This window comes from Sciurus vulgaris, assembly GCF_902686455.1.
Source record: "Sciurus vulgaris genome assembly, chromosome: 4".
Lineage (NCBI taxonomy): Eukaryota > Metazoa > Chordata > Mammalia > Rodentia > Sciuridae > Sciurus > Sciurus vulgaris.
In genome coordinates, this window is record NC_136464.1 from 96,198,368 (window position 1) to 96,215,654 (window position 17,287).

The 17,287-nt window shown below is 35.7% G+C and overlaps 2 pseudogenes across 2 annotated transcripts in view; one reads left to right on the forward strand and one right to left on the reverse strand.

Moving 5' to 3' along the window:
- Positions 1–17,287, reverse strand: part of LOC306658958 (Krueppel-like factor 12) — a 41,224-nt pseudogene that overhangs the window by 11,833 nt on the left and 12,104 nt on the right. The gene's annotated exons all lie outside the window — the stretch shown is intronic.
- Positions 9,212–13,841, forward strand: LOC306660267 (14-3-3 protein epsilon-like; annotated as a pseudogene). Its single transcript has 2 exons — positions 9,212–9,317; positions 12,651–13,841. The product of its transcript is annotated as a 14-3-3 protein epsilon-like (transcript).

Sequence of the window (17,287 nt, forward strand, 5' to 3'; positions counted from 1 at the left end):
CCTCTCTCAAAATAAAATGGGTGGGGATGCGGCCCACTGGTTAAGCTCCCTGGAGTTCAATCCCTAGTATGAACAACAACAACAAACATGTTTCTTGTGTACATACATCCACACATCACGTTTTTTTTTTTTTTTTTATTTTATGAACGTTTTCTTTGATTGACTGATAAACACATATATAGAAGCTTTTTTCCCCAGCGTTTTGCAAGAATTACTGTGTGGACCACAGGGAGAGAACACAAAGGGCCGCTGAGTTGAGTCTTATAACTGGGGAAGCTCATTTGCAAACTGACTTCCATGGATGTGATTCTAACTTTTACCCACCTTAAGAAAATATAAGTGCTACAAGTGAAAAGCAGCTATGTTAGGTGTTGTATCTGTGAGGCCCTGGGTATACTATGTTAAAGTTATGAAGAGCTATATCAAAGCCCTTATTCTGCTTAGAGATAGACCCAGTAAATATGTGTTTTAAGTAAAATAATGCTATACATTCTGAATCATGCTGGGAAGGACATTAAGACTGGAAGTGCACACTAGTTTTTGCTCTCCTAACTTCATGCTATGTCTTTATGGAAGTCCATCTTGGTTTTGTGAGACTTTCTTTTTCTTTTTTGGTACCAGGGATTGAACCTAGGGAAACTGTACCACTGAACCATATCCCCAGTCCTTTTTTTACATTTAATTTAGAGATGGGTCTTGTCTGTTGCTTAGGGCCTCACTAAGTTGCTAAGGCTGGGTTTGAACTCACAATGCCCCTGCCTAAGCCTCCCAAGCTGCTGGGATTACAGGCATGTATCACTGTGCTGTTTACACATAAGACTTTTCTGAAGAAGATTTGGGCTCTGAGAAAGGATGAAGTCTTTTCCAGGCAAATGTCTGGTACTTCCTGTGTTGCCTGTGCTTGGTATATTTAGTTGTTAAACAAGCACAAAATTTTGTCACTGTTTTATTTTCATATAGAAATAAAAATTTTACTGGTAAAAAAGGAGACATTTATGTTTACATAACTTTTACAATGTATACTGCTCTAATAATATATCTATTCTGAACATCATCTTGCTGGTTTTCTTGACCAAAGCTGCCAAGTTAGTTTAGCACTGAACACATGCTATTCCTGAGGCCATGATGTCACCTGAGAGCGTGGGTGTCTCATTACACTCTAACCTAGTTTATCTGGTAGTAAGAGCAGCAAGACTTCCTGTGTGTCTACCCATGTAGATGATCAATTAAATACATTGTCAGGGTCAAATCAATTCTTCAGTATTTTTATTCATTTTCTCTTTCCTGAAAGGAGAATCCCAATCCTGAAAACTATTTCTACCTATTGCCTTTCATATCTAACTATCCTTGATATAAAAAATAAAATATGAAGAGTCATTCAACATAGAATCCAGTACTTAAGTTCTCATTAATTTGCCAGAAATTTTGAGTTAAATTATTTACACAGTTTTTCTTTGTCAAGTAATTTTTTATTTAAGTGATTCTGAGCATATGCTTATACACGTATATATACATATCCACATATGCTTGAAATCACAAATTAAAATATTTTAAAAATTCATATATATGTGAATATATGACAATATTCTTTTGGAAGATGAAAATAATTGTAATATTTTACATTATTTCCTTCAAAACATCTAAAAAGCAAAACATCAGTGAAATACTGTTTTAATTCCTATTTTGTTCTGATCTTTTATAGTAACCTGTGGTATATCTCCTTATTCCTGTGTATGATATGAATATTACCTATGTTTATATTTAAAAACTTTATACAACAATACTATATTCTATGTTTTCACGTAGAATGACATTTGATGCTTATTCATACTTTTCAATTTTAAGCATTGCTTTGTATTCTGTTTTCTAAATGGACCACTATTGTTTATCTGTTCTTGTAAGTGATTGAAAGTTAAGATGCTGAAAATATTCATTGTTAAAAATGCTGAAGCAAGTTGCTTCCAAATATGTACCTGAATATTATGGAGGGTACATATTATCAGTTTCACTAGATAATGCCAATTGCTCTTCAAAGTAGTTGAATCAACTTATAATTCCCCTTGATTTATGGATATGCCATTTCCCCATATTATAAAGCTTAAATTGCCAGACTTAAACTTTTTTTTTCTAAACTCTGAAGTCACTCAAAGTTATCTACAATCCTCCCAAACACAAGAGTTAGTGTTCAGTAACTGTCTGCTAACATTCCCACCTTCCCCAGTTACCACAGTCTACAAGGTTGGTGCATGGTTTACTGTTAAAAGTTAATTAAAATTTATCTTTATGCAGATGTTTATCTATATACTTTTAAAACCAATTCTAAACTCTCCTTTCCTTTGGGGTTCTTTTTCTTCTGTCTAAAGCATATCCTTTATTGTTCCTTTTAGAAAATTTGGGTGAACAGTAGACTCTCAGTCAATATATGTCTGAAAACAAATTTTATTTTGTGTTAATTGAATTGTACTTTAACTGAGGACAGAATTCTAGGATCCCTCAGTCTTCTGAAGAGCTATTCCAATGCTTTCTAATATTTGTTACTGATGACAGTCTTCCTTAAATTCCTTTGCAAATATCTTTTGAAATTTTCCTTATGACTCATGCTCAACTATTTCACCACTGTGTGTGTACATGTGGATTTATTTTTACTTCATTTCTCTACACTCTGAGATTCATGATTTCTCTTAATTTCTTCAAGTTTCCAGACATTTGCCTGCATATTACATTCTCACCTTTTCATCTTGTAGAGGTATATTTTTAGATATATTCTGGAACACTTCAATTCATGTATCTTCTTCTTTGCTCTGTGGCCTTTTGTGTTCAGTGTTTATTTCTCAGTCGAATTCACAATATAATATTTTGATTAAGACATTTTTTCCAGTGAACTTTAACATGTTCTAGTTTATAATAGGAGAAACTGGGAATTATGCTCAATACATCTTTTCCTTCATCCTTGAAATCTAATTGGCCAATAAGTTCTGTCATATGTCCACCTCTGCCCAGGCCCCTCAGAATTCTCACCTGGCTTCACTTGTCTCTTTGCTTCTATTTCCATTACACACATCTCTTCACCCACAGACTTCAGTGTTACTATGTTAACTCCCATGTACTTCCAACCTTCTGTGTCTCCCTACAGTGAGCCACACAATGCCCTTGATAACTGCATCTATGAACTTCTTTGTGCCTCATTCTGACCTCCTATATCTTTTATTTGAAAAATATCAACCTACCTACTTGTAAAATGTACCTCCCTCTCTACCAGTATGTGTTACACTTTCTAAGACTATGCATTTTTTTGGACTGCCCTTCCTTATTCATGTCAATCTGGACAATGTAACTGATAACTTTCCTCTGAGACACAGCCTTCTCATACAGTCTTAACCACACTCTCCCAAATACCTAGTTCACTTCTTCCTTTTGTTACCTCCTCTGGGGGTCCATACTTCTCTGTATCACAGGACTTGCCTATGTTTTTGTTTTGGTCAGTCTGCTTTATCTATTTGATGGTGAGCTTAACATAGGCACTTTCTGTATACTCTGTGATGGTTAAATAAGGAATGTGCATAAATGAAATAAATAAGGTAATGAAAAGAAATTAAGTAGGTAAGACAAAAGGTTAAAAATGGAATTAAAGATATTTTTAAATTCTTGTTTTTGAATCTGTCGATTCAATTTTTTTTAAGTTTTGGTAAATGAATCAGAGAGCAACACAGAAATTAAATTGGTACTATAAGGGTTACATTATTTGAAATAACACAAAAAACCTTTCTCATTTTCTTGGTACAACATAAGGAATAAAATTCAAGAGTTTTATATTAATAAGTAAACTAACTTTTTTTAGTTTATAGAGGACACCATTTCTAAAGATGCTGTCATTTTACACAAATGTATATTTATATGTCCACACATATGTCTCTATGTGTATGTATTTACATTTATAGACATATGCTTAAAAATGGTATATTGCCAATTTCTACTTCAAGCACTGTCATGGTTTATCTATGAGGTGACTCTAAAAGCTTATTGTGGGATAATACAAAAAAGTTTAGAGGTGAAATGACTGGATTATGACAGCATTAACCAAATTGGTACATTAATCCACTTGAATGGATAAACTGGGTGTTACCTGTAGGCAGTTAAGGTATGTCTGAAACTGGGAGGTCATTGGCGGTTTGCCTTTAGAGTTTATATTTTGTCCGTGGTAAGTGGAGCTCTCTCCACTTTCTCATTGTAATCACATAAAAAATAGTTAAATTATTCACTGAACAATAATAATGAGGCTGATATTGCTTTTATCTTCTCTGGAAAAGATATGGAATAAATATTACAACTTAACAAATAGAGTCACTGTGTGATAGCATCATCTTGCTGTTTTTAAGTATGACTGCATTCTCAATGTTTATCATAATTATAAATACAGAGCACAACTCTGAAAAATAGTTCATAACCATCAGTTGTTTATTTAGCTTTGTAAATGGAAAAAATTGTAAACTTCCATTCATATCAGATCACACAAAATTATATAGTTAATACCAGCTGATTACTAAAAGGTGGTGTACTTTTAGTATCAGGGCCTTATTTTGGTGACTAACATTAAAGATGATCACAACTGGCCATCAAAGAATGAAACAAGATAGAACAGACATGTCTATGTTGTATGCCTCTTTCTAACCAATTTCCCACTCAAAAGAGCTCCAGGCAGGGACCAGATATGTCTAAAAATGACATTGATATGTCTAAAAATGATGTTGATCTCTGAAACTCAGTGAACCACAATTTGACAAAATTTTCCTACAACTAGAAATATTAACTTACAGTTTGAGGCTGTTTCTTATGCTGCAAGATGCTGGAGAAATGGAAATACATGATACCATATTACATAAAAGTCAATGTCAAAACATAAAATTACCTTCATGCAATTAATACACACACACACACACACACACACACACACACACACACACACTTAATTTTATATGTATAGATCTCATATAAAATAAATTCAATCCCTGAGTAAAAAAAAGATTTAAACATCCAGTGCTAGCTAATCAAAGGAAATATGAAGTTGGAATATTAATATTGACCTATTCTACAAATAGTTAACTCATAAGATTTAAGCATCAAGTCTAACTATGGCAAAATGTCTTTAAAGTATTTTTAGATATTTATTTCATTTGAAACTCTACCTCTTTCAAGCTGTACCTTTAAAGCATAGAAGATATTCATAAGTCTCCATTTTTTTAACCTATAAAAGACTGGCAATAATGTCTGTTTGTTGGTTAGTGCAAGGCTTCAAAATGACCTACATAAAGTTTGAATAAATAGAGGCATTCAATAGAGGCTATTATTTGAATGATTTTTAATAAATATCTTTATAAGATTTATTATATAATTTGTTGCCTTTTTCAAATAGACTGACAATAATTTAACCTTTCTTTCATTACTAATGGTCACTATTTCAAAAGCAATTATTATGCTGTAATAAGGTATTATCTCCAAGGACTAAAAACTGTGTAAGCCTATATGCTCCCATCCAGAAAGACCTTGCTAAGATTACTTAAGTTCTTCTTTTAATAATAATCCTGTTGTCTTTGTTGGATGCCACTTTTTGCTCTTCTTGTTCAGAGAAAGGGAATTTTGCTAAATTGGGCAGGGATTTAATCCATGAGAATTAGGTATCAAACATCTATTGATAGGTAATTCAGAATCAGTAGATCTACTATTTTTAAGGAAGGGATGCTATAGAAAGTGAAGTACTATCAATATTTTGTGGCTACTGGAACATATAAAATTCCATTGAAAAACCATTTTATGGGATGGAAGTTATAAAAAGATTGAGAAATAATCCTGCCATTTATCTTTTCATTTGTCTATTTGCTATTTTCTGTATATGCACAACTAGGAAATCATATTGACAAAAAATGTAAGCATTAAATATAAGCTAAGAGTTAAAAAGAAAGAAAAAAAGAAAGCCTGAAACGGTGTGGACCTCAGGTCCTTTTCTATAAAGGAAAGTAAAATGTGAGTGACTCACACATGGTATGTTTTATATCATGGGCAATAGATGTGTGTGCAAATACATCACAGTCAACATTGCAGGAAAACTCTACCACTCTTTATTCTTTATGCACCTGCCATGCTGTGCTCACATCATTCACTTTTCAAATTTTAAAATTTTTAATATTTTTAAAATTTTTTTTTATTTTTTAGAAATATATGGACATAGTGCCTTTATTTAATTTATTTGTTTTTATGGAGTGCTGAGGATGGAACCCAGTGGGCAACAAGTGCTCTACCACTGAGATACAGCCCCAGCCCTCAGTTTTCACTCTTTTCCTGAACAGTGGTGTGGGATATTCCTATCTGCTCTAAGTATTAAACCTTATTTTCTTCAACTTTAACCTCAAATGCAACCTATTCTGCCTTTATTATAATATACCACTTTCTTCAGTGTCTAGTTCAGGTTCTTTTGAGGAGTTATGAGCCGGGTCTCTAAAAGGTTTTCTCTGGTTAAAAGGTCCCTGTGTTTATAAAGACCTAATTTAAAACATTCACTTTTGACAAAGGCTACACCACAGATAATAAGGGAACCCTGTGATTTAGCCCAGAAAAGACAATAACACAATCAAATTAACAATTCCTCATATTGTGTGCATGTATGAATATGTAACAACAAATCCCATCATTATGTACAGCTATAAAACACTAATAAAAATTTGGGGGAAAAAAAGACATTAACAACTCCTTCTAAACAAAGAAAGATTTGAAACAATTCACACAAAGCTACTTTGAATTTGTGCTTGAGTTTACTTGTTACACCTTTGTGATTGGAGATCGGAGGGGGTAAACCAAATCTTTGTTTTATCTATGCAACAAATGGGCCCATGATGATAAATGCATCATTTATCCTTCATGACAAAGAGATATTTAAAGACATCATGCAAATAAGTGTAGGATTTTCCTTCTACTCAAGGTTTATTAAAAGAAATTTCTGTTTTTAACATGTACTGCAAACACCAAAACCTGACTGCACCATCATCAGTTTTTAATCAAAATAGCTTGCTATCTGATAAGGACAGGAGAACTAGTCGATTTATTTCATAAAACTTTATGTACAAAGAGGCAGGTTCTATGAACTTATTGGAGAGAATATAGAGTATGGAGGGGTAATTTTTATTACAATTTGTTGTGGGATTATCCATACTCCACCATTTTCAGATTTTATGGTACCACGATTCTGACACAGTTAACTGCAGCGAGGTACGAGGCATAATTTGTTTCATCTGACTGGGAAATGAAATTGGTGTTATTATTATATAAGAAACTTCGTGGACTCTATTAATTGCCTGGGTTCAATCAGAGCCATTATTTATCCTATGTTCACAGGTGAAATATTTTACCTGGGTGTAAAAGAATAAATAAGGACTGACTATATTTTTCATTCAGCCCTACCTTTTCATTAAGACTATTTGGAAGCCATAAGAATATTTCCCACTTGCAGGGGATCAGCACCAGAAACTACTAAAACCTAATTCATATCAAACATCTATGATGTACCACCAAACATTATTCTTTAATATTAAGGACTAGGGAAGAAAACACACAGGGGAAACAGCAGAAACAATATATACTCAATGCCACAGGAGAACTACAGAGGGCTCACTGACACAAAGCAGTAGTGGCTCTGGGCTTGGTCCCCATTCATTCTGCAAGCATCATGAGTGTTGCTGTACCAGGCACTGGATAAAGCAGTGAGGCAATGAGAAGAGGGGAGGGGGCTGGGAGAGGCGATTGCCTTATAATTTGGTACCATTTCCCAGAAATGGTTGCACTGAACCAGGACTTTCAACAGAAAAAGAAAGGTCTTGCTTTCTTCCTAATGGATTAAGGTATAGTGTCACCATGGTAAGCCATGGGCACATGGGACATGGGACATATCTGGTGGAATGGCAAGAGACTGGGGTAAAGGGGTAGTAGAAAACTTGTTGGCTTTATGATCTGGCACCTTCTATTTTTACAATGCAAGGGAAGGTTTCCTTTTAGTTTGGGACTTTAGGAGTGCAGATCAATAGTTTCCACAGTATTCCTAAGTATATTGTACAGAATACTGTAGGTACAGCAGGTTACACTCATTCACTCAGTTTTTTGACTATCTTTTCATTCAATAAACTGAGCATTTAGCAATGTCATTCACTCAGAACAATGGGGAATAGGGGGTGCATGAAGTTTAAGTGGTACTTTCATGAAGCTCAAATTTTTTAAGAATGCTGGGATGCTCCCAACCTACTGTCTCATAGGAATGAGGGTTTATAGTAATCTAAAACATCATACAAACCACCAGAGTTCTTGTCAACAGGGGAGCTTATTTTAACTCTCAGTCCCCAAGTCCAGCTAGGTCAGTTTATTCTCAGGAGAGTGCGAAGCACATGCCAAATGACCTTTCTAGTTCTTCTCTGTTTCCACTGACCTGCTAGGTTCCTTAGTTATTGAAAAGGCAGTTCCACTGTGAATTCTTGAAGGGCTATTTCCCATTCTCTGTGTTGACACACTCCCTTACATTCTTGCTGTCCCAAGACAAAACTCTTCAATTTATTTTCTATGACATTCCAGGACACTGATTTCCTTGCTTAGTGGGTTCAGTTCTCAGCAAAACTTATTTACTACATACAAGTTGGCAAATATATGCTTACATTCAGACAACAAACTTAATCCAAAGTTTAAAAGAACCTGTGCACAAACAGACAGGAAGTACCATTTTATTTTTACTAGACTATGTGGAGTTGTAAATTATTAAAAATCAATGCAGGAATGTACAGGATAGGAAGTGTGATGAATGAGTAGAAGCTATATATTTATTTCTGGACTAAATTAAAACTAGTCTTTAAAAATGTAGGTCACATCCTAGAGCTCTAAAACCAAAGGAGATAAATTAAGTTTTGAATTTCTGTTTGAGTTTTTCAAAAAGGAGGCATAGTCACTGCATCCCTAACAACCTGGAACTATCTGAGAAAACCCAGAAAAAATCCTGGAGAAAATACATTGTAGTGTCGAATACATTCAGTTTACTCTGCACTAAAATGCTACCACTAGATGACAGTACAAAGACTGACATTATCAGTGTAGGTCTCTTGGCTCCACAATACATTCCTTCAGGGACAGTTGATTTCATTAGTTATGGAGGTGAAAAAAGAATCAACATTCAGAAAATGGTAGGATGGTGAAAGATGGAGGGAGATATAGTAAGCAACCAAGAAAAGAAGAAGATAGGAAAACAGGAAAGATGAGGAGTGAGAGGACAGAGAAAAGAAGGAAAAGCCAAGGTGAGTAACTTGAAAGGGAAAAAAGGAGAGGGGAAGGTAAAGGAGGACATTTATGGGTGGAATCTCCAGTGGCATCTCTTCCAAAATTTTTGGACAGTCAGACATGTATATATTAGCATGACCCAACGTGCATGCATGCATACACACACTGGCGGTAGCACATTTGTATGTATACAGCCTAATCAATAAATTTCACGAAATAAATTTATTTGAGTGATGTTCTCAGATTTTTAAAATTGACTCCATTCTATTTCATAGTTTTAAAACAACTGATCATATTCTTAAATTGATTTCAAGATTTACCAACAGGAAATGACCCATAGTGTGAAGAGCACTGTTTAAGTGTATTATAAGCAAAAGCAGGCTTTTATTAAGGGTTTTTTTTTTTTCCCTCTTAACTTTCTCTGCTGGAAATGAGGGGCATTCCTGGCCATGTAAGTGGTGCCTAAAATATTCATTGAATCAATGAAGCATTAGAAGAAGAAAAGATGGTGAAGTCAAGAGATCATGAAAAACACAATTGGCCAAAGATCAAACAGCATTTCACCCTGCATAATGGGACTGGAGAAAGAACTGAATAATTCTTACTATGAAAGTCAGTAGCTCTCCTTTAATTTATTAGATAGACAAGTATCAGGTTTTCCCTGAAGAATTCAAAGTGGCATGCTAATTAATCAATTCTCCATTTGCTATGGAAAACAGAGGGAACAAACTGAGAAAATAGTAACAGTTTGGAAAAGAAAGAATTATTAAGGGAATAAGAAAAAAACAGAGAACAGAAACCATGGTCACAATGTTGTAAATTATTAAATAGTCAATTTAAAACAATCCTGGCAGTGATGCTAAAACTCATTTCCCTCTTGGATCTTACCTTGTTCCTTCTTTCATTTGTTCCTACCAGAACTTATAAATCATTGGGTGAAGTATATATATATATCTATATATATCTATATATAAATAGATACATAGATATATATAGATATATATACATATGTATATATGTGTGTGTATAATGTATACACACATATATAAATACATACATGTATTACTTGCAGTAAGTACAGATGCCCAAATATCAAAATAATTCTATAAATGACTGCAATCTAATATGTAAAATAAGAATTCCCCTGTTGCATAACAGTACCTAAACCATATGAAAAAGCATTATATCTCAGAAGAACAAAATCTAAAAGGGAAAAAAATTCCTTGAAATAAAACTAATCACAAAGGAAATAAAAGACTATAACTCAAAATTCAGAATATAATATTTTATGAAGTTAGTATCAGAGAAAACTTTTCAGGTGTGATAAAAAATGAGTAGAAACTTCATTAGAATACTATACTATTTTTAAAAAAAATTTGCATAAATCAATTTAAATATAAGTATTTTTATTTTAAGAGAAATAAGTGAAAATGAAATGCAAGTCTATTTTGTTCAGTAGCTCCTAATATTCTTTATAACAGAATGAACACCAAGTCTCTTCCATTAACCTCTAGATTAAACTACTTACCTAACAAATAGATTTGTCACTATCTTCATTTCCTTAATAACATCTACTTATAAAAGTGAATAAATTAAAGAAAACCTTAGAAGGTGGAAAGATCTCCCATGTTCTTGGATAGGCAGAATTAATATTGTCATAATGGCCATACTAACTAAAGTGCCATACAGATTCAATGCAATTCCAATTAAAATCCCAATGATGTACCTTACACAAATAGAGCAAGCAATTATGAAATTCACCTGGAAGAATAAAAAACCCAAAATAGCTAGAGCAATCCTCAGTAGAAAGAGCGAAGCAGGGGGTATCACAATACCACATCTTCAACTCTATTACAAAGCAACAAAAACAGCATGGTATTGGTATGAAAATAGACAGGCAGATCAATGGTACAGAATAGAGAACATGGACACAAACCCAAATAAATACAATTTTCTCATACTAGACAAAGAGGCCAAAAATATGCAATGGAGAAAAGATAGCTTCTTTCCCAAATGGTGCTGGGAAAACTGGAAAACCATATGCAACAGAATGAAATTAAACCCCTATCTCTCACCCTGCACCAAACTCAACTCAAAATGTATCAAGGACCTCGGAATCAGACCAGAGACCCTGCATCTTAAAGAAGAAAAAGTAGGTCCAAACCTTCAACTTGTTGGTTAGGATCAGACTTCCTTAACAGGACTCCCATAGCACAAGAAATAAAAGTAAGAATCAACAACTGGGATAGATTCAAACTAAAAAGCTTTCTCTCAGCAAAGGAAACTATCAGTAATGTGAAGAGAGAGCCTACAGAGTGGGAGAGAATCTTTGCCACTCGTACTTCAGATAGAGCACTAATTTCCAGAATCTATAAAGAATTCAAAAAACTCTACACCAAGAATACAAATAATCCAATCAACAAATGGGCTAAGGAAATGAACAGACACTTCACAGAAGAAGATGTACACGCAATCAACAGATATATGAAAAAAATGTTCAACATCTCTAGTAATAAGAGAAATGCAAATCAAAACTACCCTAAGATTTTATCTCACCCCAATTAGAATGGCAATTATCAAGAACACAAGCAACAATAGGTGTTGGTGAGGATGTGGGGAAAAAGGGACACTCATACATTGCTGGTGGGACTGCAAATTACTGCAGCCACTCTGGAAAGCAGTTTGGAGATTCCTCAGAAAGCTTGGAATGGAACCACCATTTAACCCAGCTATCCCACTCCTTGGCCTATACCCAAAGGACTTAAAATCAGCCTACTACAGAGATACAGCCACATCAATGTTCATTGCTGCTCAATTCACCATAGCCAGATTGTGGAACCAACCTAGATGCCCTTCAGTTGATGAATGGGTAAAGATACTGTGGCATATATATACAATGGAATATTACTCCGCCATGAAGAATGATAAAATTATGGCATTTGCAGGCAAATGGATGAAATTGGAAAATATCATGCTAAGTGAGATAAGCCAATCTCAAAAAACTAAAGGACGAATGATCTCGCTGATAAATGGATGAGGACATAAAATGGGGTTTGGGAGGTGTTAGCGTTAGGGTTAGGGTTATGTTTAGGTTTAGGGATAAGGAGGGTGGTAAGAATGGAGGAAGGAAGGACTGTATAGAGGGAAAAGAGGGGTGGGAGGGGTGGGGGAAGGAAAAAAATAACAGAATGAATCAAACAACATTACTCTATGTAAATTTATGATTACACAAATGGTATGCCTTGACTCCATGTACAAATAGAGAAAGAACATGTATCCCATTTTTTTACAATAATAAAAAAAAGAAAAAATATTCAAACGTGTAAATGAAACATGAAAAAAAAAAAAAGTGAACCACTTGGACGCTGTTTTTGCTGCCCAGTCGCAGAGCAAGAGGCTGAGAGTCCAAGACACTCTCCACTTCCATCCATTGTGCAGACCCTTCAGAGCTGCTGCCACTGTCCACGATCAGGAGGATCTGGTGTATCAGGTGAAGCTGGCCGAGCAGGCTGAGCGATACGAAGAAATAGTGGAATCAATGAAGAAAGTAGCAGGAATGGATGTGGAGCTGACAGTTGAAGAAAAAAAACCTTCCATCTGTTGCATATAAAAATGTGATTGGAGCTAGAAAAGCTTCCTGGAGAATAATCAGCAGCATTGAACAGAAAGGAGAAAACAAGGGAGAAGAAGACAAACTAAAAATGATTCGGGAATATTGGCAAATGGTTGAGATCGAGCTAAAGTTAATCTGTGGTGACATTCTGGATGTACTAGACAAACACCTCATTTCAGCAGCTAACACTGGTGAGTCCAAGGTTTTCTATTATACAATGAAAGGGGACTACCACAGGTATCTGGCTGAATTTGCCACAGGAAATGACAGGAAGGAGGCTGCTGAGAACAGCCTAGTGGCTTATAAAGCTGCTAGTGATATTCCAATGACAGACTTCCACTAACGCACCCCATTCGTTTAGGTCTTGCTCTCAGTTTTTCTGTATTCTACTATGAAATTCTTAATTCCCCTGACCGTGCCTGCAGGTTGGCAAAAGCAGCTTTTGATGATGCAATTGCAGAACTGGATACCTGAGTGAAGAAAGCTATAAGGACTCTACACTTATCATGCAGTTGTTATGTGATAACCTGACACTAAGGATTTCAGACATGCAGGGTGATGGTGAAGAGCAGAATAAAGAAGCGCTGTAGGATGAGGAAAATGAAAATCAATGAGACATAAAAGCCAACAGGGAAACCATCTCTGACCATCCCACTCCTCCCTGTCCCACCCCTTGTAAGTTCCCCATTGTCACTGAGAACCACCAAATCTGACTTTTACATTTGGTCTCAGAATTTAGGTTCCTGCCCTGTTTCCAAACACCCCCCCCCCCCCTTTTGTTTTTGGGTATTTTTTTTTTCTTTTCTTTTTAAACAGTTTTCAAAAATTCTTAATGGCAAGAGTGAATTTCTGTGGATTTACTGGTCCCAGCTTTTAGGTTCTTTAAGACACTAACAGGACTGCATAGAGGCTTTTTCAGCATTACTGTATTATCGCCGTGCCAGAAGTGGCAAGATCACCATTAGAAATGGAAATTTCATTTGAAAGCCATTAGACTTCTAGGTGATGCATCTGGGAAACTGATCACACTTTAGAGGCATATATGGTATCATTTTTTTTTTTTTTTTTTACTTTTTCTAATTGTTTGAATTTTATACCAATGTTTAAACTTAATTGGGTGTTAGCTTGAGGTGGTTAAAAGGTTGTTTTGGGGGAGGGTTTTTATGGTTTTGCCGTAAAAAGTGTTTCAAACTCTGCTGAAATGTTGCTGAAAAGCACGGTGCTGGTAACAGTTCAATAATCCATGGCTGCTCATTCTTGCCTACTTTTACTCTCCCTCTGAAGCACGTTAGCATTGAAGGTGGTGTGGAGAAGACTGCATGCGTGTTCAGTTCTATGTTTCTTCTCCTTCCCCTTTCCCTCTGCCTCCCCTACCCTCCTTCACTCACTCAACCTCTTTCATTCAATATGTGTAACTTGAAGCTAATTTGTACTACTGGATATCTGACTGGAGCCACAGATACAGAATCTGTATTGTTCTTACTGAAACACAGCATGGAATTAACATTAAACGTAAATAATACAAACCTAAATTTAAAAATAAAAAAAGTGAACCACTCCAGGGAGCCACACTTTCCTCATTGTCTTTTTTTCCCAGATGTGGAGGAGTCAACTAAACTCACCCGTTGGCATGTTACCCACAGGTTTCTCCTTTCTGCTGATTCTCTTAGAGTAATACAACAGCTTCTGTCTCCTTTCAGAGAGAGCATTATTATCATTGAATCTTAGAACTAACCCAGTCTATTCCAGATGAAGCAGTGGAATCAACAGGTTGTAGATATTTCAGATAAACAAGGGCACAAGAAGCCAATATTTGGTGGAATCTATTCAACCTCATGTGCATGCCCGAAAGAGAAAAAAACAGAGACATTTCTATTCCATGTTGAAAGACAGGTAAAAACAAACAACAAATCACGAGTATAACTGTATAACATAAAGCATTCCAAATGTCTCAATGTCTCAAACTAAATTTTTCATAAATGCAGGCTGCCTGTCTTTTTCTCCCTATATTTAACAAACTCCTGCCTTTGTTTTACAGTGATAATACTGAAATATCCCAATCCTATCAATGTCTATATTTAAGGATAATAAACCAAAAATAGCAAGTGGCTTCGGTTCCATTTCCAAATAAGCAACATTATATATATATATATATATATATATATATATATATATATATATATATAACTAGATGTTTTATTGACAAATATCAAACTCAGAATCATAGTATGAGTATTTTCAACTCTACTAGATTATTCTTTTTTGTATTTGTTCTTTTAAGATATACATGACATGACAGTGTAGTGTATTTTAACATGTCATGCATACATGGAATATAACTTATTCTAATTTGGGTCCTATTCTTATGGTTGTACAGGATGGGGAGTTACCCAGGCAATGTATTCACATGAAAGGATAGGAAAGTTATGTTTGATCAATTCTACTCTTTTTTCTGTTCCCCTCCCTTCATTTCCCTTTGTCTAATCCAATGGACTGCTATTTTCCCCTCCCCACCCTCTCTTTTTGTGGGTTAGCATCCACAAATCAGAGAGAAAATTTGGCCTTTGGTTTTTGGGGACTGGCTTATTTCACTTAGTATGATATTCTCCAGTTCCACCTATTTACCAGCAAATGCTATCATTTCATTCTTCTTTATGGTTGCATAATATTCCATTTTGTATATATACCACATTTCTTTATCCATTCATCTACTGAAGGACACATCTACTGGATTATTCTTGACATCACAAAAAAATACTATTCTATGTCTCACTTTTAAAACCACTCCCTGAATACAGAGCCTACATGCCTGACCAGTTATCATTCTATGTCATTGCAACTCATTAGAACAGACTACTCTGAAGAAATGTCTGGACAATGAGTCTCCCTTTCCTCACCTCCCATGTAAACAAGAACTCAACTTACATCCTTTGTCTTCCCACTCCATGGACATGCTGCTCTGAGTCATCAAGGAGATCCACCTCCCAAAGGCCCCCATTTTCAGTCCCCATTTTATTCCAACCTAAGCAGCACTAGGGACAAGTGGCTCCTAGAAGCTGTCTTCACTGCCTCTTGAACCCTCTCCCACTAGCTCTCACCTAAGATGATATATGACAGCCCACAGCTTTAAATGCCTTTTCTTAGCTAATGGATCCCAAATTAATTTTTCAAAACCTACCTCCTCTCTCTGTGGAGACCCAAACTCACTTATCCAACTTCCAACTCCATCATTCTGCTCAAATGTGGATCAGACTTGTTAAATTTAATAAATCCAAAAGGGAATTTCCTTTCAACCCCACTCTTCCCATCACACTACGAAGCAACCACATGCTTAATATGTGAGCCGAAAACCTAGAAATCACTCCCACTGTGCTCCTCTTTTCCCCCACTGCCCACTGCAGTTGTCCCACAGGAGACCTTTCTATTTTTTACTCCTTCCCCACATTCTTGATTGTATGTAGTGACTTGGAGGTAGGTTTTTGTAAAGGGCAAAAGAAATCATGTCACATTTCTGCTCAAAGTTCCAGTGGTTTCACAGATTTAGAACAACAACAAAGGGAAAAAAACGGAATTTACGCCATGGCTTTGAGATCCCACCTGCCCTGGCCCTTATCTCCTCCACTTTCCCATTGCTCACTCCTCTGGGCCGACGTGTGCTTCATCGCACAGATGATACATATTTGAGCCTCAAGTTCTTTAACCCTGTAGTTCTGTTTTTCTGCATAGGTCTTTCCCAGATATTACTAGCATAGCTTATTTTGCAGAGGTTTTTTTTTTTTTTTTTGGGGGGGGGGTGGTGATATTGGGAATTGAACCCAGGGGCAATTTACCCCTGAGCTACATTTCTCAGTCCTTTTCTATTTTTTGAGACAAGATTTTGCTAAGTTGCCTAGCCTGGTCTCAACTGTACGATCCTCCTGCCCCAGCCTTTCAGGCACTGGAATTACAGGTGTATGCCACTGTGCCCAGAGGCCTTCTTTAAATATACCTAAAACTGAATCATTCTCCAATAAGCCTTCCATCCTTACCACATCTTATTTTTCTTCACAGCACTTATACTACCTAGCCAATATCAATGATGTCTCCTACTAGAATGTAAGGTCCAGGACAAGGAGGACTTGCTCATCTTGGAACACCAGTGACTAGAACTGTGCTCAGCATATGTAAAGAAACACTAAATTTTAGAAGGAAGGAGAACTCTAAAGAACCTGAACTCTTCCACCAAGTTAGTAATGAATCAAGGGCAGCTCTGCAATGTGATTTTTTATGATATTCTATGTTTTTCTGATAATATCTACAAAAGCTCATGAAATTCTCTTGGGAAATTTACCACAAACTTCACCAGATTGAACTGAAATTCCTGAACTGACTATT